The sequence below is a fragment of the Pinus tabuliformis genome, chromosome 4_2, assembly GCF_031772625.1.
Source record: "Pinus tabuliformis cultivar Carrire ecotype Pingquan chromosome 4_2, CPIR1, whole genome shotgun sequence".
NCBI lineage: Eukaryota > Viridiplantae > Streptophyta > Pinopsida > Pinales > Pinaceae > Pinus > Pinus tabuliformis.
This window is the reverse complement of record NC_142304.1, coordinates 850,213,276-850,237,229: the sequence shown is the minus strand read 5'-3', so window position 1 is coordinate 850,237,229 and position 23,954 is coordinate 850,213,276.

Here is a 23,954-nt window from a genome sequence, read left to right as displayed (position 1 = left end):
TGCCACAACCCCTTTCAGGTAGGGCTGGTATTTCAGCCATCATGCCCCATTGATCTTGCCATACCATTTGCAACCACTTAGGTAGAGTCGGCTCACGTACAGTCCGAAGCTGAAAGGGATAACAACTTCATTGAGAACATTCAACACATCCTCCAATAGGCCCATGATATATTGGATAGATCCAATGCTAAGTACAAGCAACACCATGATCAGCATCGAGTGTTGCACAAGTTCCAGGTAGGCAACAAAGTTTGGATTCATTTGCAAAATGAGCGCCTTGCTGGACCCCACCGCAAGCTTCGCCCGCTCTGATATGGGCCATACACCATCACCAAGGCTGTTGATGAAAATTCATTCGAGCTCAGCATCCCACCATTCCTTGGTCTACACCCAGTGTTCAATGTAGATCACCTTCGGCCATACTTCCCACCATTGTTGGACACATCTGACATTGCAGAACAACTCACACCAACAGAGATCAACCCGCATTGTATGGAACAAGCCACAACTGATCAGATCATGGACACACAGATCAAGAACACTCGACAATAGAGGATACAGCTATATCGAGTTGTAAAAGCAGGCCAACTCCGTCATGAGGGCATGTGGTTCACCAGGGACTAGGTTCAACAGAAATTTCCTCACCTCATGGAGGCTCTGCACACAATGGGGACCATTGCTTCCTAAGAGGGTAGGAATGATCCAAGTGGATATTGGTGGCTACCTACCTATTCCACTTAGACCCCCCATTCAGTCTCATTTGTTTCCTTAATTGTAGCACAATTTACTATTTTTGGTAGTTTTTTGGGTCGTGAACTTCCATAGCTGTTTTGAGGCCCTAAACGATGTTTTTTGGGAAAATTCTTGAAGTGATTGCCGAGGCAATCGCATCAGTAGTTGTAGTCCTTAGAGAAATATTTTCAACAAAGTATCATACGTGTCAAACAGATAAAATATAATATGACCAAGTTACGACCGCAAGAAGTTGGTTATGCAACTGACCCCAACGGGGCCCATAAACGCTTAGTGTTACATCTCCTCGGGTTAGGGTTTTGGTTGTTTAGGGTTTTCCCCTTATTGTTGAATAATAAAAAGGCCCTTGAGCCTCATTGTAGCTCAATTCATAGGCATGTATCCGCCACATCTCTTCTCATAGATAAGCTACCATTGCCCGAGCTATCTTATTTCCATTATGTTTGTAAGCATAGTTCAATATTTTTCTATTAATGAAATGAAGTGTTTTTTATGATGCATCTCTGTGTTTATGATTATATCTGTAAGTTTTTGTGTTCTTGTTTAAGTTCGGATCAACAAGGTTGCTCAAATTTCCTATCTCGGGAAGAATCACACCATCGAATGATTTGAACAACAAAGAAAGGGAAGTGTCTACTCAGGCGGAGGAATTGCCCGGACCACAAAAAGTAGCCAAAATCTAGGGGAAAAAATCAAAATATATTGCAACTGCAATGTTTAAATCATGTTTTTTATTGTGGAAATGGATTCGAAACCATCAAAAACCTCTTGGGCACTCAAAACCTTGAAATTTGATAGCTGTAACCTAGATTTACAAAATCCCCTGCCGAATTTTATCAAATTTTTCCCAAAATAATCATGAATTTCGGGGGAAAAAAGCAGTTTGGTTAGACTACAGCCAAAGAAAGTGTTCTCAAATTTCTCAATTTTATTAGCTCTCTGGGTATTTTTCCACTTAAACTATTTTGATCTATAAAAAGAGATCATAATTTTTTTAGCTTCCCGTACTCACTAGGAATGCTACCTGAGAGTTGCTTTCTTCTGAGGCAAAGATAGTTGAGCTTCATGAGATAGGTCAAATCCAGTGGCAACGACTCAGGCAAAGAATTGTTATGGTTGTTGAGGACTTCTAGGTTCCTCAATTTTGGCAAGTCCCAAATGAAAGATGGAACATTACTATGTAGTCTGTTATAGGACAAATGTAACTCCCTCAACTCCCTCGAGTTGTACAAGATTTCTCAAATTTCATTTTTTGGGAGGAATCCCACCATCGAATGAATTCCATGTGCAATAAAATGTTTCCCAACCCCCCAAATAAAGTGTTTTCAAATTCCCCAGTTTTCCGAGCTCTCTAGGTATTCTTCCACCCAAATTATTTCCACCTAGTGAAAGATACTCTACACTTTTTAGCTTCATGTAGTCTCTAAGAATACTGCGTGAGAAGTAATTATATCCAAGACCAAATTGGTTGAGGTTCACAAGATAGGCCAAAATCAATGGCAATGCCCCTGACAAGGAGATGTTATAGATCTTGAGGACCTCCAGGTTCCTCAATTGTGATATGTTGGAGGGAGGTCTTTCATTGAGGACATTAAAGGAGGCATCAAACACCTTTAGATTCTTCAAGTTTGATATATTTGAGAGGAGGCTTCCATTGAGGGAGTTATTGGAGAAGTCGAGTAAATGAAGTACTAGAATATTGTAAACTGAGTGGGGAATGAGCCTAAAATACCCATTGAAGAGAGATGTAGAGCCATTACCGGACCCATGAGGTCACAATGAACATCAATCCATGAGTAATGGGTGGTGTTATCAAAGTGTCGAGGTATGTAACAGATAGTTAGGATCAACTAAGGCTTCATTTATTGAAATCAGTGCATTGGCATCATCATGGATTGATGAATTGTAGAGAGCATATGATCGGTGTAGAAACAAGGGAGGAAGAAAACAAAGAGGCACACAACAAGCTTTTGCAAAACCTTCATATTTTAGTGCATGAGTGCAATAATCTAACACGTAGAGGTGCAAAACATGATTTGTTTAAAATGGAAGTAACCCATCTACTATAAAAAAAAAACAAAAACAAAAGGAACAAAGATCTCGATATATTTCGAAACAACACAAGTCAAGAACCATAGATGGTCCACCAACCCAAATGACGGATTCAACTTTTGACATTCTTCATATTCTCCCACATTTAATTGTTTCCAATTAAAAAAAAAATGGATGAAATATATTTTTTCTTCACAAGTTTTTTATTTTAGAATATTTTTTTATATTGAATTATACTATAAATAAATGAAGTTATGATCAAATCAAAATATTAAACAAAAAACCCATTGACGATGTTGGATTCTGCCAAGTCTCCCCAATGTGAAGTCCCAATTAGACCTCACACCGTTTGGAGAAGGAGCCCCATCCGGAGTATCGGCCTAACCACTATAGCTCTAACGTTTTCCTTGGTTGCAATGAATAACATAAGAGAGTATGCACATAACCTTCGAAATCAACAAGTAAGTTGACATTGGTGAAACACCAATTGCAATTTGTAAAAGGATATTTTCACGAGAGGGGAGACAAGAGTGGGTCTCTAGAAGGAAAGTAATAATATTATCCTAAGAGAGGCACATGAGAGCAAGGAAATATTTGTTAGTTATCTAGTGAAATATTTCACATAGACACAACGACCATTAAAGCAAATACAACACATATTCAACAAAATAAGTACCAAATCCAATGAAGTACTTCAATTTCGTACATATGAACATAATCAAAGATTTTTGCATAATCAAGCTAAGCTCTTTTTTAGTAACCATCATTAAAAAAATCAATCTAATCTGTAATTTAATTTTACAATGAGAAGATTTGACACAAAATAAAGCAAAAATTTATTTTATTATAAGTATTGATTTTTTAAATTATTATTATTATTATTATTATTATTATTATTATTATTATTCAGTTATTTGGTTGTTAAAATTTATCAAAGTGTAGATACTCTATTTTCGCCTATTTAAATTTGTATTTTTTGAAAAGTAAATATATATTCTTAATTTTATACACTGTATTTTTATAAATATATTAAAATTTAATATTTTTTTATAAACACAAGTAAGTAAAAATGAAATCTAATATTAAAATATAAAATATAAAATTTAATAAATATAGTGAATATGTATTAAACTCATGAAATGTAAGTGAGTTTATTTGTGTGAAATTTTAGTTCTGAATAAGGTTCAAATTCAAATCTCATACGAAAAGATTGATAAAGAAAACCACATGAAAATAAATTATTTTTACCATTTAAATAACAATTGGCCCAAAATTGTGTGTTGAATAGTGAGGAGGGCTTCAAGGGGAAGGCTCCCTATCTCAGACTAGGGATGACAGAGGGAATCTTGAATGGAATTGGCCTTGAAAACCATATTGTACAAGAGTTTCATAACAAAGCTAAAAATAAATCTGGCATTGAGTCATCTGGTGGGAAACGTCTCAAGGAACAACTAGGCTACACCACTGAGGGAGGTGCTTGGGACCCATTCTCAAAACTGCTACGGGTATCCATACAAAGTATAAATTTTTCAGTTTGGTTGTTCATTCTGTGCTATTCATTTTTATGCTTATAAGTTCCAGTCTTCCTACGTGTGTCGGGGTAGAGACATGGTTGGGAAAAGAGCACTTTACCTTGCTTCTTCTGTATGCTCCGGGGAAGTGGGGAATTCTAGAGGTTTGCTAGCAGGCGGGGAATCATTACATTGGGCATTTGAGTGGTATGAGTGTTATTCCTTCCAGATTTAGATGGGTTATTTGTATCTAGGGAAAGAGGGATCTTTTGTGGTGTGTTGATTGTGTGCTTCTGAAATCCTTGGCTTTCTGGACATTCCAATTTGAGTTTTCTTCGACAAGATCTGAGGGTTGGTAGGTGTTTCCTCCACTGGGGTCGATATGGTTAGTAACAAATTGGCATTTGTTTGGTTGCAGGCTTGGGCAATATTTGTGGTGGCTTGTGTGGGTTTCCCAGGTAAGTGGCGTCTGCATTAGGGGTCATGGATGTTTGTGACCCCTTGTAGGAAGAAGAAGTATCCTCATATTCTTAGTAGTATTAGTTGTCGCAACAAGGACTTTTTCATTATGAGACAAGAAGTTCAAAGGAGAGTGATGAATATGCATCCTAAACGAGGTTGGGCACATAAAGGAATGGAAGCAAGGAGATTTTTGTGGTGGAAACAACAAGATTAGGGACATGGAGAAACCATAGACCCACCATTGTTGAGTCCTTTCCCTCTATGGGAAATGTCTCCTTGGTGGAAGACAATGTGAGCATATTTTGATAGTTGAGAAACTCATTGGACCAGGTAATCAGCCTTGGAAAGATGATCAAAATGACACAACTGACTTCACGAATAACTTTCAATGAAACCTGTGGGAGAGGCATGACAACCACGTTAATCTATGGAGAGGACAATGGTGCATTAGGAGCAGCTTGACCTTTTGGAAACTAGGATGGTTCACATGGAAAGGCGTGCCCACTGTGAATTCAAACCCTCACCATCCCTTAGCTCAACTTTATATCATCATATCCTGGTAAACTATGATGATATCTAATGATCGTTTGTTGACTTTTAATTTTACAGGTGTAATGACACTTTTTTCCTGTTAGTTTATGTAAATAATTGTCATTTTAGAAGTTTAATGTATATCTAGGTATGCACCTGCTGGCCAACAAATATAGGAAGAGTGAGGCCAATAAGTTTTTGAGATATGTTATGAGAAGATGTAATATTTGGCATTAACAGAAGATTTTGGATTCACAAAAGAAAAATTGGCCCAAAATTAACTCCACCCAACTAAAAAAAAGAAGAAGAAAAAATAAAACAAAAACAAACAAAACTTATTTTAATTATTAAATTGTTTAACAAATATAACATTAAATTTTAATGAACTATTAAAAAAATAAGCCAACAATATTAATAGTTGTGATGCAGCATTGTCCCTATCTCTACAACTAGTTAATTGATTAATATTTTCACACAGTGTAAGCTCTCCACACAAACATTTTTTCTCTGCACAGGCTTCCTCCACACAACTTCCTCTGCACTAAATTGGGTTGTACATGACCTGCATGCAAAAACTATAACGTCTCTTTATAAATGTTGTTAATCTTAAAACACTGCAAGCTTAAAGTATCTTATTAACTTCATTATATTAATCACAATCTCAATCATTCGTACACAAGAGGTCAATGTCTTGATATCATTTAAAATAAAGAGTCTTTAATTTTTTTTTTTTAATTGCAACACATCGTTGAAAATATAAAACAATTCATAACACTTAGGTGCCCTTGTAATTAACATATACTTAAGATCGTGTGCATATTGTCAATAGTAACCAATACTTATCGCTTCTGTTGGACTATAAATTGATTTTGTTTTTTCTTTCCACAAATTAAGGGGTTTTTTGTAAGGTTTGTTTAGAGAAATTAATAAATAATGTAAAGAAGAGTTATAAGTTTTAATTAATATTTGATTTTTTTAAGAGATTGCTTAATTATTATCCAAGTGGAATTATTTTGCCATAAGTAAAGTGTGGTAAAGTGTGTTGTTGGTTTTCTCAATGTCAATAACTTTATTAACATTTTCGTCATCTAGTAATAGATGCAAATAAATACCAAAAAAAACTCCAATTCACGATTAGTTGAACAATGATATTAAAATAACACTCCAGACAATGATTTAACAATATGGGTTGTGTGGAGGCTTTCACTGTGCGGAGCTGCGACTTAACTCCACACAATGAAAGTTTCTGCACAATGGATCTCTTCGTACAATGGGCCCCACATAATCGAAACTAGGCTCACATCAAGATTGTGGGGCCTTGAACATGTTGCCGAGAATTAATACACAGAGTGCTTCAGTTAATGAAATGCACCTCTAGCATCCATCTTCATAAAGAACCTTTAATTATGAGATTGAACCACAATTAAGATTTATCTTGAATGCAGAGTAATTAAGTAGTGTTAAAATTAAGCTATTAAAATTTATAAGATTTTAACTATTAATATTTTCAAAATAAATAGCCCCCCGATTGGGGTGAGAGAATGCAAGGCAATCATCTTTGGGATCTAGGCAATAAGAGTAACATTAGGAGATAAGGCCTGGAGGCAGCCAACTGTCAGTGCATGCATGCGAGAATGGCGTGGATTTCAGACAAAGGACACGCAATGTGTGATCATAAAGGTCCCACAAGGGAAGCGGTATCATACCCAGTTGTTTTTGTGGATAACACCTCAATCCCTGAGCATTTCTCCCTCAAGCAGATTCAGTTGGATTGTTCTGTGGTGCTGGTGTTCTGCACTGGTGAGGTCATGGTGGAGGTACTTCTCGCCGGAACTATCACTGTAACATGAAAGAATTAAAAGTGATACTGGGTAGCTTTTTCTTTTACCTCCCCACTAGGCCTGAAGAATGTGTGTCATAGTCGCGAAAATGTCAGCGTTATGGGATGGCCTGGTCTGGTCCAGTATGGTAGTCGTTTGTATGGAGTGTCATGGCATGATTATAAATATATCAAGTACGTTGTTTCTATCCCTGTCTTAGTTATGTTCGACATTATTCTCTCCTGCATGGGCATGTTTCTCTCTATTTGTGGGTGTCGGTGGAGGTCAGGTTCCATGCAGCCTGAAAAAGGTAGCAGGTTTTTCAAGCGGTAGGTTTCACTACAAATTTGGTTGGGCAAGGGTTTGTTATGGTTGTATGGGTCTTCTGGCATGGTTTGGTTGAGGACTCAGTATGATGAGGAACTCCTCAGTGGTGATAATGTTCAAGGTTGTTGCTGCATGAGTAGAGGATGTTTCTATGGCCTTTTGGTTTACTGGGTGTTTCACTGAGTTGATATACGATGGAGTGGCCCATATGAGATGAATTGGACTATGTTTTGGTGCCATAACTCGGAACCTGACTATATTGTGGTGCTCCCTAATAATTATATATTAGGTCTCTGTAATATTAGTGTCTTCTATTATTGCATGAATATTTCTTGGCTCGAGCTAGTAGTGGGGCTTCTGGACTGGCCCAGCTACGCTCAACATGACAATGTTTGGTATAGGATGGTTTGAGGTACAAAAAGGACGGGGGTTGGAGGCCATGTAAATGGAAGCAGGTACATGAAGACGAGGGAGAATGCATCGCCCTTAGTCAGAACACCGAGAAGGAGTGGTCAATGCACCAATGCTCATAAATTTAAGGAAGAGATGCAGGCCTACAATTTAGGCATGCTTGCAGATGTCAAACATTTGGTTAAAACCCGGGAAACTAATCTTAACCGTCGGGCGGGCGTGGAATTTAGGCTGGAGGAATGGAAGGATCTTGTCCTGGACCCAAGTAACACCCTTGGCGGTCTCACACAATACAACACACTGTGTACCTTTACTGGATTATGAAGATCCTAGTGGCCATAGCCATAATGACCCCTCAGGAGCATGCCAGGGAGTCAGACCCGAGACTGCAGGAAATTCAAAGAGAGCTACAATTGATCTAGGTTTAGATTCAACATCAGAACAAGCGCCTAGGCTGCATTGAGGAGCAAACTTAGTGCCTCTCTCAGACAAAGATGTTGGTTTCGAGTGCACGAGACCCAGCTCTAGTGGAGTCTTCTGATTAGTTGATGTTTTTATGTTTAGTTGTGGTGGAATTTTGTTATCTTTTAACTATTATATATGTTGGATACTATAGAGTTTTGTACATATATTAGTAAAAATTGTTGGTCAGACTTACAGGCATATAAAGCCTTGATGGACAGATATAAAACTTTCAGATTTTAGATGGCATATAATGTGTTTCGATGGCCAACAGACTTGGTTTCCCATGGGGTGGGTTGAGTCCATTAAACATCTTTTACATGTTTGTAACCTACTTTTACTTTAACGAGTGAAGAAAGACTTACCGAACTTACAAAAAAAATATTTTCAAAATAAATATAAAGAAAACTAGTTCTGAGTTATTATATATTAAAACAAAAATATATAGAGAAAAGTAGGTTTCAGTTATATATGTTATTAAAGAGTAAAAACAAAATAGATTCAACCTTCGTAATTTTTTCTAATAACATCTAGTTATAGTTTATTAATAATTGTAGAAAAGACAACAAGTTAGAAATATAAAATAAATAATTATATCTTATAAATAAAAAGCATGAACTAAAGATAAAGTGGTGATAGGATATCTTAAAGAGAATGATTTTTGTCGCGGGAGTATCCATTGTTATGAGACTTTCATTATGTGGAGGTGCAAAGTAACTCTGCAAAATCAAATTTTTCACACAATGGGCTCCACACAATTGAAACTAGGATCACATCAATCTTGCGAAGAACACGCATAAATATCGTAATAGTGATAAATACCACAAAATAAAGACCACTAATTAATAAAAAATGAACAAGTAATAGTTCATACCGCAAATAACTCATAGCATAAAACAATGAATACTGCATAATGCCCTAATCACTATGGAATAATTGTTGAGGCTTCACTGGCATTGTCATTATATGTGTGATACTAATGTAAATTATAGAGAGGCAAAAGATGAGGATCCACAAGAGTGGAAGATAGTTGCGGTAAGTCGGGATAGTTGTTGAAATAGTCTAGCTCCCAAAGTAAAAGTACCAAGGATTAGCCTTTATTTCACTTTTATAACACTCAACTAATGCATTTTCTGCATTTTTTCAGTAAGCTTAGCATGGTACACTAAAGTATTAATTTTAAACTCGCTTCTCATAGTATGCAGGTATGTTTTACAAGCCAAATATAGTCATGATAAAATGACAACAGGGGCAAACCTTTGCACTTAAATAACTCAGTTCCAGGACTATAATTGTTTCATGTATCTGCTATAACAATTGCAACATATTTAAATTGATAGTGTGAACCCTCAATAGTTCTCAATTTTGAAGATGTTAGATATATGGTCCAAACAATTCCTCCCCTAATAATTTGAGAAGTTGAACTCCAATAGAATCAACCACACATTCATTATTGTTATTTTTGTTGGGGTCTGCTTATACCAAGAAGCAAAGAGAGAAAAAGGATATGAGCCAGAGGCATTCACAATTTAAAATTTTGTGACATGTGTCATCATAGGGTTCAATGTAAAGGGTGAGTTATGATACATTAAGCTTATTAGGTGTATAATAATTTAGTATATAAAACAATGTAATTTTCATAGCACTATAGTCGAAGTGTAATTATATGGATACTAGGAAATGATGTTGTAGAGAAAGATAAACACAATAGATTGTTGTAAGGGAAAAAAACCCCCTTGCAACTGTGACTGTAGAATAAGACACTGACACTCTCATTTCTCTTATCATCCCGTTGCAACGAAGATTTATTGCTAAATGTGATTTAATAAGAAAATATAACGAAGATGAATAATGAGAAAATGGTGAGGTATATACAGGAGATTTGTATGGATATTGAATTTGGCAAATTCTTCCCATTGTAGTGGATGATGGCTCTTTGGAAAATGTTCTTCGCCAATTCAAAAAGAACTTGAAGGAAAGGGATTTTCAACTTCAAACTTTGGCTTCATTTCTTAACCAGGTGAAAATGACAAACAACCCAAGAATAACTCGGTGAATTGTTTTTCGACATGCCTTAAAACACCGATCAACCAGTAAAAGAATCCTCTCCAACATCTTTGACAAAAACAACTACGTTTCTAACATCAACTAAACAAATGGTACCAGTCACTCGATAACATATGAATATTGTTTGAATAGGTTGGCCAGAGCAATAAAAAAAAATAACACTTATATTGCTAGTTTGTCCCTATAGTTCATTAATACAAGTAGTCAGGTTAAAAAAATTCTACGTAAGAAATAAAGACGTGGGCCGATGGTCTGACCAATGAATGCATAAACTTGGTTCTGCACATCTAACCAATTTCATGTCTTGAGTCACCACATATTTGTTGAGGTGGTGTAGTCAGGAGTGTCCATGTTAGCCACAACCACAAATTGTTAGTTTACGGTACATATCATATATGCACGGATCATATATATAGATTTATATCAATAAAAATTATGCTAGCTGGTGGAACATAATGCAACCTAAATTATCTAAAAAGTTGATTTTGGTATATGTACTATATTAATTTTTTTATTTTGTAAGGAGGTAAGTATAATAAGTTTTAAATATCAAACAATGAGCATCATTCGCATAACCCATCCTTTGCACCTCTGCACTAGCCATCCTCTCCACACTATCCTCTACACACTTTCAGATTACAAAGCACACCTCCACGCAACCCATCCTTCACACACTTTCTGGCTCAACTTTGGCATAGGAAAAGATTATCCTTTATTTTCCACTATTATGTCATAGTATTCCAACAAGAAAACCCGAGGGGTGCTCATCGCATTAGTTTTTGCTATGCAAGGCTTTAGGATTCTTGATGGCAGTGTTGTGGCCATCATCGTCTCTTCGACATTCAAAAGCAAGTATGACTGCCCTGCATACCGTGTTGATCCTCAAAGAAAATTGGGATAAACACAATGGGAAAGAAAAATAGTTAAATTGATATCCCTGTACCTATCCCCCACCTATACCTACATTTATGACGTCCTCCTTGGAGCTACAAGTGACTCCATTTACCATTAAATATCATTGGAAGTGGTGGTGCTCGATTAATGAACCAGAGGTTAGCAATGCAAATTCCACCATGTCAGTATTGAGTAAAACACAGTTGCGGTGAAATCTTAATAGAGTCGGGGAAAATTTATCAAAATATAAAATATAACATTGACTAAAAAATCAAACATTGAAATCTAAGAGCAAGGAAATTACAAAAACTTATGCGTAAAAACAAGCATTCATGCATGGGAATACTTTTGTTAAATTGTAGGATTTTGTTGAACGTGAGTATTTTGTATAATCCCTTGCCATAAAATGGAGCTGCTCATGCAACCTATCTCTAATTTGAACCCTGTGAAATAAAGAGTTTACAACAAGGAAATGGATTTACTAAATGGATGAGGTTAGTCCACAACCCTTCTTTCCATCAACATATAGAGGGACAAGAGACAACGGACAATAGGTATTTGAGTGACTCAGTTCAACGGGTTATGTAAAGTTTTTTATTTCAAAATAAGTACCACCACACTACCTGACTAATGTCTGAATATAATAACATGCAAGATAGAAGGCATAAAACAAAGCTTCATCTCAACGTGCTAGAAAATGTATTTCCACATATAATTCAATTGTGAATGCAGAAATTTGTTAATAGTGATAAAATCAATCAATTATTCTTTATATAGTTATTGCCCAAATGGATTGCTGGATGAATTCACATGATCATACAGAATTCATATCATAATCAGAACCCAATCAAATGAAATTGATGAGAGTATCTATTAGCTCTGCTACATGCTTCAGCATTTAGAGGACCAAATACTAGCTTGGTCATGTGTTTATGCAGAAAATGAGATCGCAGCAGTTTGTTTCCTTCTTCTCCTTCATTTTCCTTATACTGTCATAGCCCTCGCTATCTTTGTTTTCCTCCAAAACCTAGTTAAACCCGTTTTCCCTCAGGTCCCCGGGCGCAAAGTTTAAACCCATGAGACCGTGATTGCGTGACCGCCCACGTTTCATAAGCTCTTTTCCCTCAATCGCTATCTTAAATTGCTCGTTTTCTCCTTCCCTCATTCTCCCTTCATCAGTCTTAAAAATAGTTAATTCCTTTATCGGGTCCGGGCTTTAATCTCCATCGACAAATCGCATCTATGTGCACAAGGTTGCGCCCCTTGACTTCTACTGATGCAATCTAATCGCTATCGGTAAATCGGCAAATGTAAAGGCCCAAAATTATCAAAGGAAAGTGCTGGACCCAATATGACTCACCGCTCCCGTCTAATAAATTGCAAGTCCGCTTTCCGCCTCCAATAGTGTATTTTCCATATTGCATAGTTTTCCTCGGTCGTTAACCCCCGTTTATTTCCTCCACCGTTCAATCATCTACCATGAGATCCAACGATATCCGCATCCCCCGCTGCCATAACCTAACCGCACATTAACTCGCAATCAAAGCGGTTTTCCTTCCGTCGCATCTGCCACGCGTCATCGCCTGAATGGGATCGCTTGCCTATGTACGATTACCGCCTAAGCTCCAAAAGCGGTGCGATACATACCGCTTACCACCATTTGCCCATCCCCCGCGTTATCTCCCCATGCACCTTTTCCGCCCGATAGCCATTGGATCTGCCCACCCAGGATCCAACGGCTGACGATTATCTGCTCCAGTTTCTCCCCATTTCTCCCGTTGTGCCTTCTCTGCCTTCCATCTATTTAATCCAACGGCCATTGTCTATCCACGCACCCTAATCATGCTATGCACTTGAAGGACGACAACGATCATCTACCAAGTACCTAGCGCATTTCAGCTCCAACAACTGCATTCAAGAAACAGGATGGCCGAGAAGGGAAAGGACCAGCCTCGAGAAAATAAACAACATTTACCAGTTATGGAGCTTCATCCATATTACACTCCGCCTCCTCGAGAAGTACAGTAGAGCATCCGAGAAGATTAGTTTTGTTCGCCGAAGCAGCAGATTGTAGAAAAGACCCATATTAGACAGTTAAAGTGGTTGGTGGTCCATTATGACCCCCCCACGCATAGAATAACAGAGCATTTTTGTAATCAAACTCTATATATACCTAGAAAACAGATGTAATCAGGGTTGATGGTTGTAGTTTTGATGTAAGGTTCAACTTCTAGAGACTGTAACTTCTTTGATACTTGCAGCATCTGGTCTTCATTTTCAGCTAATACAAGCTTCTTTTGTTGTTAATTGCTCACTGTCGACTTCTATTCTATTCTAGGTTGTGCCTGTTATGCATTTGTTCATGTGCTCTTGATATTTAGCATTAGAGGGTTGTCATCCCACCTCTATGTTGAAGTCTTGTATGTATTATTGAATCTGTATGCAGGTTTCTGTTAACTTAGTGCCAGAGAGTTTTCATCCTATTTGTGCATTAGGAAATAGATTTGTAGACCTCTTTACTGGTTGCAGCCAGCCATCACAGGGTCCTGTGCATCTGTTGGTGTGGTCAGTGTTCTCCATGTTCACCTAATCCTCAAACTGTGAGTAATTGGTGGTCTAAAGCCTTGTAGTCTGGGGTGTTCACCCATGTCTGGAGTTAAGCATAGTAGAAGTGGTTATCTGGCTTGAATATGCATCATTCCTTCCATTCATCCATTTCCAACATTTAGTTGAGTTTGTAATGCTCCCGAGCATCTCCGAGATACAACCTAGGAGAGTTTCTTAGGGTGATAACAGTATCACTTCACAAGGATTCGTATCTATATCAACTAATATCAATAGTTATGAATAGAGCTTCGTAATAATTATTTTGTTTGTTATTCCACCATTTTATATATCAATATTGTGCGGAGGTTTTTTCGCACAATGAAAGTTCCACACAATAATAATTGGAAATTAGTTCAACACCCCACTCCTCCTCCATAGTCTATGTAAAGCACCTACAATCACATCAATTCTGGCATAATTGGGCAGAGCAGTAGCATAACAATGTCATGCTAGTGTTAGTATTAGAGAACTCACCTACTAAATAGTCACTCGAAAAATTAGCTAATTGGAAATTAGTTCAACACCCCACTCCCCTCCTCCTCCCCCTCTAAGTAAAATACCTAAATTCATGTCAATTTTAGCATAATTGGGCAGAGCAGTAGTATAACAATGTCAGTGTGCCAGTGTTAGTGTTAGAGCACTCACCTACGAAATAACCACTCACTAAATTAGCTTTTTTTCTAATTATTTGTCAGTCACTTAGAAATACAAAAAAAAAACACCCTCCACTAGGGAAATTATGTCCCATCAGAGCTAGCTCAACCAATTGAAAATTAGAAATAACATTTCTAGAAAATTAGAAAATTATTTTTTTAATTTACGGGAAAATAAGAATATTAAACATTTTCTTCAAACTTTGATTAAAATTGCAAAAACCTCGACAAAATATTGGAAGTCAACAAATTTTGACCATAATGAAAGTTATAGTCTTTGGAGAGACAAAGACTAATAAACATCAAATTAACATCAAATAATTAAAATATATATACAAACTTTATCAAAATTTTATATATATATATATATATATATATATATATAGATATATATAATCTTCTTTAATAATTTAATCACAAAGACAATATAAATTCTTTTAGTAGATAAATTATAATTTAGTAAACACAGATTCAATATAAATTATTTTTTTAAAATAGGTTATCTTTATCAAATTCAATAGACCATTACCCAAGAGCAAGTCAATAAATACAAAGTCAAGTCAATACATACAAAATCATTGTAAATGGTTTTTTTGTAAATCATGCGGGGACCATTCTCCAAAAGCAAGTCAATAAATACAAAGTCATTATAATTATAAATAGCATGCAGTGTTTTTCCATCATATCTTAAAAAGCAAGTCAATAAATACAAAGTCATTATAATTATGTCTTTTCATTGATCTCTATTTAAGCCTTTGCCATGGTGTGTCTCTTCATCTGGGCCCTGATGATGAACCACTTGTTGGTTCGAAAAGCGTCGGCCAAAAAAATTCTCTCATGTGATTTCTAGCGAAAGACTTTGTTTAATTCATTATGGATCATAGAAGCTTGAATACAAAAAACAAAAATGCTATATTTGTCCAAATTCAATGGACAATTTATAGAAAAGAAATTAATAAATATAAATTTTATTAAATATAAAATTATTACTTCTATTAAATAATTTATATTATTGAAAAAATTATATATGTGTGTGTGTGTGTGTGTGTGTGTGTGTGTATGTGGTGTCATCTTTTAGAGTCATCCCATTCATATTTTTTTTTTTTTGGAATCGATGTTTCGAATCATCCTCTATGGTTCATCATGAGGATAGATCTATGAGTGAATAAGTCAAAACTTAATAGGGTCAAGTTCATCATCAGGATAGATCCATGAGTGAATAAGCCAGAACTCAATATAGTCAAGTTCATCATCAGGATAGATCCATGAGTGAATAACTCAGAACTCAATAGGGTCAATAAATAAAGGTGTGGGCTAGGATGGGAATGAAAGACAACCCGCAAGTTCTGACAAGTTCTAACAGAAAGAGAGTGAAACAATAGATAGCGATTTAATTTTAGTTTTAGTTTTTAATACCTCGTTTACTTTAAAGATTATTAATAAATTTTTGTTGTTTATTATTTAATGATTATAAAATAGTTTTCATTATTTTATTAATTAATTTTTATAATTTTTTATTAATTATAAATTAAAATTGAGTTTAATGTTTTGAAATTAAATGTAATGTTTCTAATCAAGTTAAATTTTTTGTTAGAATTAAATTGTAATTGTAAAGTTTTTCATTTTATTAATAATAATTAAGAACTATTATTTGTTTATTTATTATTAACAAATATTTATTAATATATTAACCCATGGTTAATGAGTTGTTTGATTTATTTCTAGTTTTTAATAACTATTATTTAATGAATAAATTTATTTATTGTATTAATTAATTTTCATTAGTTTTTTAGATTTTTTTAAGATAAAATTGAATTTTAATGTTTTAAAAATTATATTTAATGTTTAGAATCAAATTAAAATTTTGTTGGAATTAACTTGGAAAAAAAAAAAAAAAAAGGTTATTAACAATTAATAATTAATATGATCATAAACCTATTAGTTCATTATTAACTATTATGATTAATTTTTAAGATAAAATTAGAATTGAATTTAGTTAAAAATCATAGACTTTTTAGCATCTATTACTAAGAATTTTAATGAATAACTTTAGGGATTGTGATTTTTACACTAAGGAAGACATTGAAAGGACAAACTAAGCAATAAGAGGCCATGGATTAGCTAGGGGAAGGTGGAGTTGGAGGCTAGAGTGGGAATCCAGTTATCACTTATTTTCCAACCATCATCACGGCTTAAGGTTGTTAGGGTGTTTTCCTATCTCTATAGCTTCCCTAAAATTCCTATGGTGATAATGCTCAATTTTGGCCACACCACAAGAATTTTCAATACAAATATGATGATTGGTTTTACTGGAGTTCTCTGCCAAAGCTGGGGTTTTGGGCCGGTTATGTTTGATGTCAGCATCATGCTCTTGAATCCTTGTTAAGATTGATCGACCGATATCAACAATGTAAGTTTTGCCACAGGAACAAGGAACCACATACACCCCTTTGTGGCATTTTGGATCAATGGGATCTTTTGCCGATTTTAGGCATTTGTTAATTATGTTCATTGGTTTAAAGGTGGTTTTTATATTGTTCTTTTATAAAATATGAACAATCTTATCAGTGGTGCCCAATATGTAAGGGAGTTGAACCTTACCAACATAATCATCCATTGGTTTTTTGTTATGAGGAGCCTCTGCCTTCTTGAAAGCTTTGATTCCTTAGTGTCTTCTATATCCATTCTTTTCAAAAACATCCATGAGATGGTTCTTCTCCTATTCAAAATGGTTAATATCTGAAATGCGAACAACCCTAGTTGCTAGAGTGTTGTGAACTCCAAGTTTATGATCTAGATGATGGTGAGAGTTGGCATGAATATAATTTTCTGTGTGGGTTTTCTTACGATAAACCTGGTGGGATATGGAGCCATCTTGGTTTCTTTTGATGAGGGTGTCAAGAAAGGGAAGATTGTCATTTTCTTCTACTTCAAGTAGTTATGTATTGATGCTACAAGGGTCGCATACTCATCTGAGAATCGCTAAGAAGCATTGATGCCTCAACACATTAGCTGCCATTTCATCCATTAGGTCATAGATACATTGTTCATTCATTTACGAGTAAAAACATGATGAGAGCCATACATAAATACTGTCATAAAGCATATACATAACCAACATAATAGAAACATAAATACCAAGGAAATCACAACCATATGATCCACATATGATATAGTATAATACTCATAGAAATACAAGGAGAAATAACCTTATATTGATGATGGAAAATCCAAACCCAGGATGGGATTACCAAGTTCCACCCGACAGTAGAATGGCTGAGCCAAATCTCTCTTTAGCCATTCACCCATGTGCCATATTCCAAGCATGAATGTGGGATCTCATAAAACACATCAATGCAAAACCATCAAGGGCTTCTAAAGGCCATCCACCTCAACCCATCAAACGGTGATTCCACCTCACAGTTGGACATGAAAAACCATCATTAGATTATTCTCTACCCAAGCCTTCTAAGTCTACAAAGTGTTTTCTCCAACCAAGGCTTCCAAGATTAGTAACTTAACCCACGACTGATTCCGAGCTTCCAGAGCATTTGTCCAACCAGGGCTTCCAAGACTAGTAACTCCTACCCACATAGGGTCTCCAAAGCATTTGTCCAACCAAGGCTTCCGGGACTAGTAACTAAACCCAAGCTATTACAAGTCTCCAAGCGGTTTTCCAACCAGGGCTTCCAGGAACTAGTAACTCAACCCAAGCTAAAGGAAGCATGAGAACCAACAAAAAAACAAATAAGGAAATAACTCCACAATCACCATGGCTATCCAGGAAATGGAAATGCTAGGAAAATCCACTATCAATCCAGTCAATCCTCTATGTTAGTGACAAATCATGACTAATAAACCACATGCATATGCCATGCATGCCAAAAGTAGTGAGGAAACCATACATGCAACTCGATACCTGCAAGCAAAACCCATTGTACTTGTTGATCCCGATGTCCTCTTGTGCTTTCCTGCTCTTCTTGTGCCTTCTTGCTCCAAAACTCCAAGTATGCCACACCCTCTAAGAGTTCCCCAAGAAGACTCTAAGTGTCCAAGAGTGAGTGAGAGAGAGAATAATGATAGAGATCCAAAACTATATTGACCAAGCTTTACACTGACCAAGGTTTTTTTTATCAACGAGGCCTCTATTTTCTTCATTTTCCATTATTTTCCTTCAATTTCCTCCTCATATGCAACCTGTGACCTTTCACCTTATTTTTCTCCTAATTCCCTTTATTTTCACAAATCAAATGTGCCAAAATTTCCATTTTTCCTTCCACATTGCATATGGAGTGTTCTTACCATGGAGATTCAAGACAATGTGATCTCGAACTCCTTCCAAGATAATCCTTCTCGCTTTTGCCACACACTTTCTCCATTCAACCATATCTTTAGCGTCAGATGCTAGAGGCTTAAGAATACAATGATCTATGAATTCCTTGAGGCCATCATCCTCCATAACTGCCTCCATCTTGTCCTTCCAAGCTATGTAATTTGAGCTTCCCTCAAGGGCATACTCAAGTCTCAAACCATAGAATGACATATTGCTGACTCTAAAGTATGAAATTGCAAATTCGATTTCACCTGCACATCAAACTCGAATTCTCCTCTTCTATATTGTCTTCATCTACGATACCATGTAGATATTTACTTGTAGATTCGACAACTTATGCGATATGCTACAACACAAGATAAGAATCTACTATACTCTTCAATGGAAACCAAAATTGATTGATGAAAACAATAAGCAGAAAAGGAAGAATATCAATCACGCATAACACAATATTTCTCTGAAGAAAGAAACAACTAAAAAACCCTGGCTATCTATATTGCATTAACCAGAATATCTTAGAAGAAAATACAATGCTTGTTCAACTCGAACAATTCCTTGACTAGTACGATCTAACTCTCTGCTTCACAAACCATCTCAAACCAACACTTAGCCAATTCTGTCGCCTGCCAATCCTCTACTTCCTTGCACAATTTCTGATAGAATTAGCCCATAATTAATTGGGAAATTATCAACCCATGATTGCGTAATCCATCCATAGGTCCTCAACTGATTTCATTCACTATTTGTACAACTTGGAAAATTATACAATTGATAGTACATTGTCCCTGAACTCTAATATAAACTCGTTCTTCCTCTTAACTGACATGCATGAGTTATTTATGAGTGAATCTTCAGTTAACTGTGTGGAATTGATGATGCACTAGTTCTCATCCCCACTACTAAACCTCCTACTAGCTCCTCCAACAATTAGAACTAGTTTAACCAACTATAACTCAGTTAGACTGAGTTAATTAATTACAACTCAAAAGAACTCAACTTGGGCCCCTAAAATTTAGGGATCACTCTACATGACTCTAGATATAATTCCAACTCAAATTTCCTTAGTCAACTAAGTCAATTTAGCTTAGTTAACTATTACAAGTTGCTATGAGAATAGAATTTCTATTTAATTCACAATTTAATTCAAGGAAACATTAAATTGGAATTTCTTGTTGCTATTTTTAAAACTTCCTTTCAATAAGAAAGGGATTATCTGCTACCCTGATCCTGCCTCTATGAAACTTGAATTTTCATCTTGACAAGGCCTTTGTCAAAATATCTGCATCCTGCTCCTCTGTGGGAATGTACTCCAACAACAATAATTCTTCTCTCCACATAATCTCGAAGATGATGATACCGGATATCAATATGCTTGGACCAATCATGAAAAATTGGATTCTTAGAGACTTTGATACAACTCCGATTGTCACATTAAATCATAGTTGGATCCATATGATGACCAAACAAACCAACAAGAATCTTCCTCATCTAGATAGCCTCACAATTTTCTTCACTAGTATCCATGTACTCTTCTTCTATTGAACTGAGTGCAAATGATCTTTGTTTCATGTTGTACCAAGAAACATCTACTGACCCAATATTGAAGATCCCACTTGATGTGCTCTTCCTATCGGATGGACTCCCTGCTCAATATGCATCTATGAAGCCTTGAAGCTTCACTCCCTCTATCTGTTTGTACAATAAACCATACTAAGTAGTGCCTTCGAGGTATCTCAACACATGTTTGGTTTCCTTCCAATACAACTTGGTTGTCTTAACCATCGCTTGACTAAGCTAGTTAACTACATAACACATGTTCGGTCATTTGTGCACCAAATACATGAGTGAACTCACAAGCTTCCCATAAATAGTATCCTCCACTACTTCACTGGAAGTAGCATCCTCCTTCCTCCAGTTACCTCCTAGAGGAGTCTCCATGGGTTTACTGCGCTCCATGTGGAACCTTTTGAGTATCTCGTTGGAATACTTTCCCTGAGAGACAAAAAGTTCCTCATCACCTTGCCATACTTCCATACCAAAAAAGTAATGCATGAGCCCCAAGTCCTTCATTTCGAACTCTCTGCAAGATCCTCTTTGAAATACTTGATCAATTTATCAGCACCTTTCAGAATCAAATCGTCAACATATAAAACAATAAATTTTGGTTAAGACCAACCTAATGAAATAGTTATCGATCCTAGTGTACCAAGCATGGGGTGCTTGTTTCAGTCCATACAACACGTGCTTAAGTCGGCACACATGCGACTCTCTGTTAAAGGTCTCAAATCCTTCAAGTTTCTCAATATACACCTCTTCCTCAATCATGTCGTTGAGTAATGTTGTCTTTACATCCATCTGATGTATCTTCCATCCCATCTATGTTGATAGTGCTTGAATGGATCTGATTGATGAGTACCTTGCAATAGGAGAAAAAGTCTCATTTTAGTCAATCCCCTCCACCTCAGAAAACCCTCTGACAAGAAGCCTTTCCTTTTGTTTCTCCACACTACCATCTGCTTCTTGCTTTACCTTGTAAAGCTATCTGGAACTCAGCACTGACTTGTTTGATGGTCTTGGGACCACATCTTGGACATTGTTCTTAACAATGGAGTCATACTCTTCAACCATGGTATCAACACAAACTGGTTTCTACACTACTTCCCCAAAAGAGGATAGATCAATCTCTACACATCTCCTCATCAAAGCCATGTAGCCAGTGTACCTCTCTAGTGACCTCCTCTACTTGTGTTGTGATGTGGTTGCTCTAACATTCTCTCTACCATCATGTAATAACCTATCAGCCTCTCTGGTGCACTTTCCCCCATCTCTGTAAGACTCTCTATGAGTGGGTATATCCACTCCCTAATCCTCTGTATGTGGCTGCTCCACATCATCCTCAGGTTCCTCCTTTGGAGCTAGAAGCTCCTCAAGCACATGTAGCTAAATCTCCCTCTCAAGGGAACATCTCATAGCCTTCTCTTCATCGAATTTTACATCTCTGCGAACCACTGTCATCCTGTTGGTTGGAAAGTACACCCGATAGTTGTGAGGTGTATCAGTGTACCCCAAAAATATCCCCAACTCAGCTGTTGGCTCAATATTTTTCCGTTGATCTTTGGTTACATGGCAGTAGACTGATGAACCAAAAATCTTGAAGTGTCCCACATCTAGTTTCTTACCTGAAAAGGCCTCTTCCAGTGTACTCGTCCCAATAATTCGATGAGGGCTTCTATTCTGTAAATAAACAGTTGTGTTGCATGTTTCATCCCACAAGTGTAATGGTAGTCCCTGATTATGAAACATCATCCGTGCCACTCCCAAAATGATTCTATTATTCCTTTCATCCACCCCATTCTACTGTGGGTTATGAGGTGCTATCAAGTCTTGATGAATTCCTTCTAAGGCACATATGTTTTTTAACTCATACGACACATACTCTCCATCGTTATCACTCTTGAGAGCTTTAACTTTCATGACAATATCTTTCTCGACCAGTGCTTTAAATTCACAAAAAATTGAAAAAGTATGATCTTTCTTCTGCATGAAGAAGATCCAACACTTACAAGAAAAATCATCAACAAATATAACTTAATACCTATGCTTGACCATGGATGTTGTCGAGAACAGTCCACACACATCTCAGTGAACTCAATCAAGGATCGCTTGTGCTCGAATTTATTTGTCATGAAATGAAGCTTTGGTGTATTTTCCCAATGTACACCCTTTTCATGTGTCTACCTACTCTAGTGTACCCTTGAGAATACCAGTAGAAATTTGTTGCATGATCTTCAAAGTGCCATGGTGCAATTGACCCAAAATCCTATGTCACAACTCACTAATGTCTTGTATCTGCACCTTCTATGATTTTGTGCTCAAGGAAGCACAATAGTCTACCTCCAACTTGTAGAGATTATTCACTCGAACCCCTATCATCTTCACATGTACTCTGGCTATGTGACAAAGTAACGCCTTTCCCTTACTAAATATCACATCATAGCCTCTATCCTCTAACATGGCAACAAATACCAAGTTCTTCAAACTAGGAACATACATAACATATCTAAAAGTGAGGGGAGAACCTAAATACCTCTAAAAGGTAACTGTACTAGTCCCAGTAGTGCTATACCTCCCATCATCGCCCATCTCGATATGCATCTGGAGATACTTCTTCTCCAATTTACTGAAGAGATCTTTGTTACTGGTCATGTGGAAAGAAGCTCCACTATCTAGGTACCACACAATACCCATCATCAATGATATCATACAAGTGATGACGATAAAGTCCAGTTCGAATTGTGAAGCAAAAGCCTCACCTGTCACTCCTCTTGAGGGCTTCTTATTGGCCTTCTTGAGCGAACAATTTGTGGAAAAATGTCCCAACTCGTGATAGTGAAATAACTTGACTTTCAACATGTCCTTCTTCTTGCCGTTGTGACAAGAATATGATTTGGAATGGGATGACTTCCCCTTCCCTTTCTTTGCCTTACTTGCTAAGGCACAATTCTCTTCATCATCATGCTTTGATAAGGATCCGTCTCTGGTGCTCCTCCAGATCTCTTCCTGTACCAAGTTGGAACACAATCACTCCCACTCTGGTAGCTTCTACCTCCCACTTATTGAGTCTATCCCTATAATTCATTAATACAAGTAGTTAGGCTGAAACAATTCTACCTAAGAAATAAAGAAGTTGGTCGAGTGTCCGACCAATGAATGCATAAACTCGGTTCTACACATCTAACCAATTTCATGTCATGAGTCACCATATATTTGTTGAGGTAATGTAGTTAAGAGTGTCCATGTTAGCCACAATAGCTAATAGTTTACGGTACTTGTCGAACCAAAAAAGATAATTTATGCATGGATCATATATACAAATTTATATCAATAGAAATTATGCTAGCTGGTGGCACCGAACGCAACCTAAATTATTTAAAAATTTGATTTAAGTATGCACTATATTAAATTTTGTATTTTGTAAGAAGGTAAGTATAATAAGTTTTAAATATCAAACAATGAGCATCGTTCACATAACCCAACCTCTGCACCTTTGCACTAGCCATCCTCTACACTC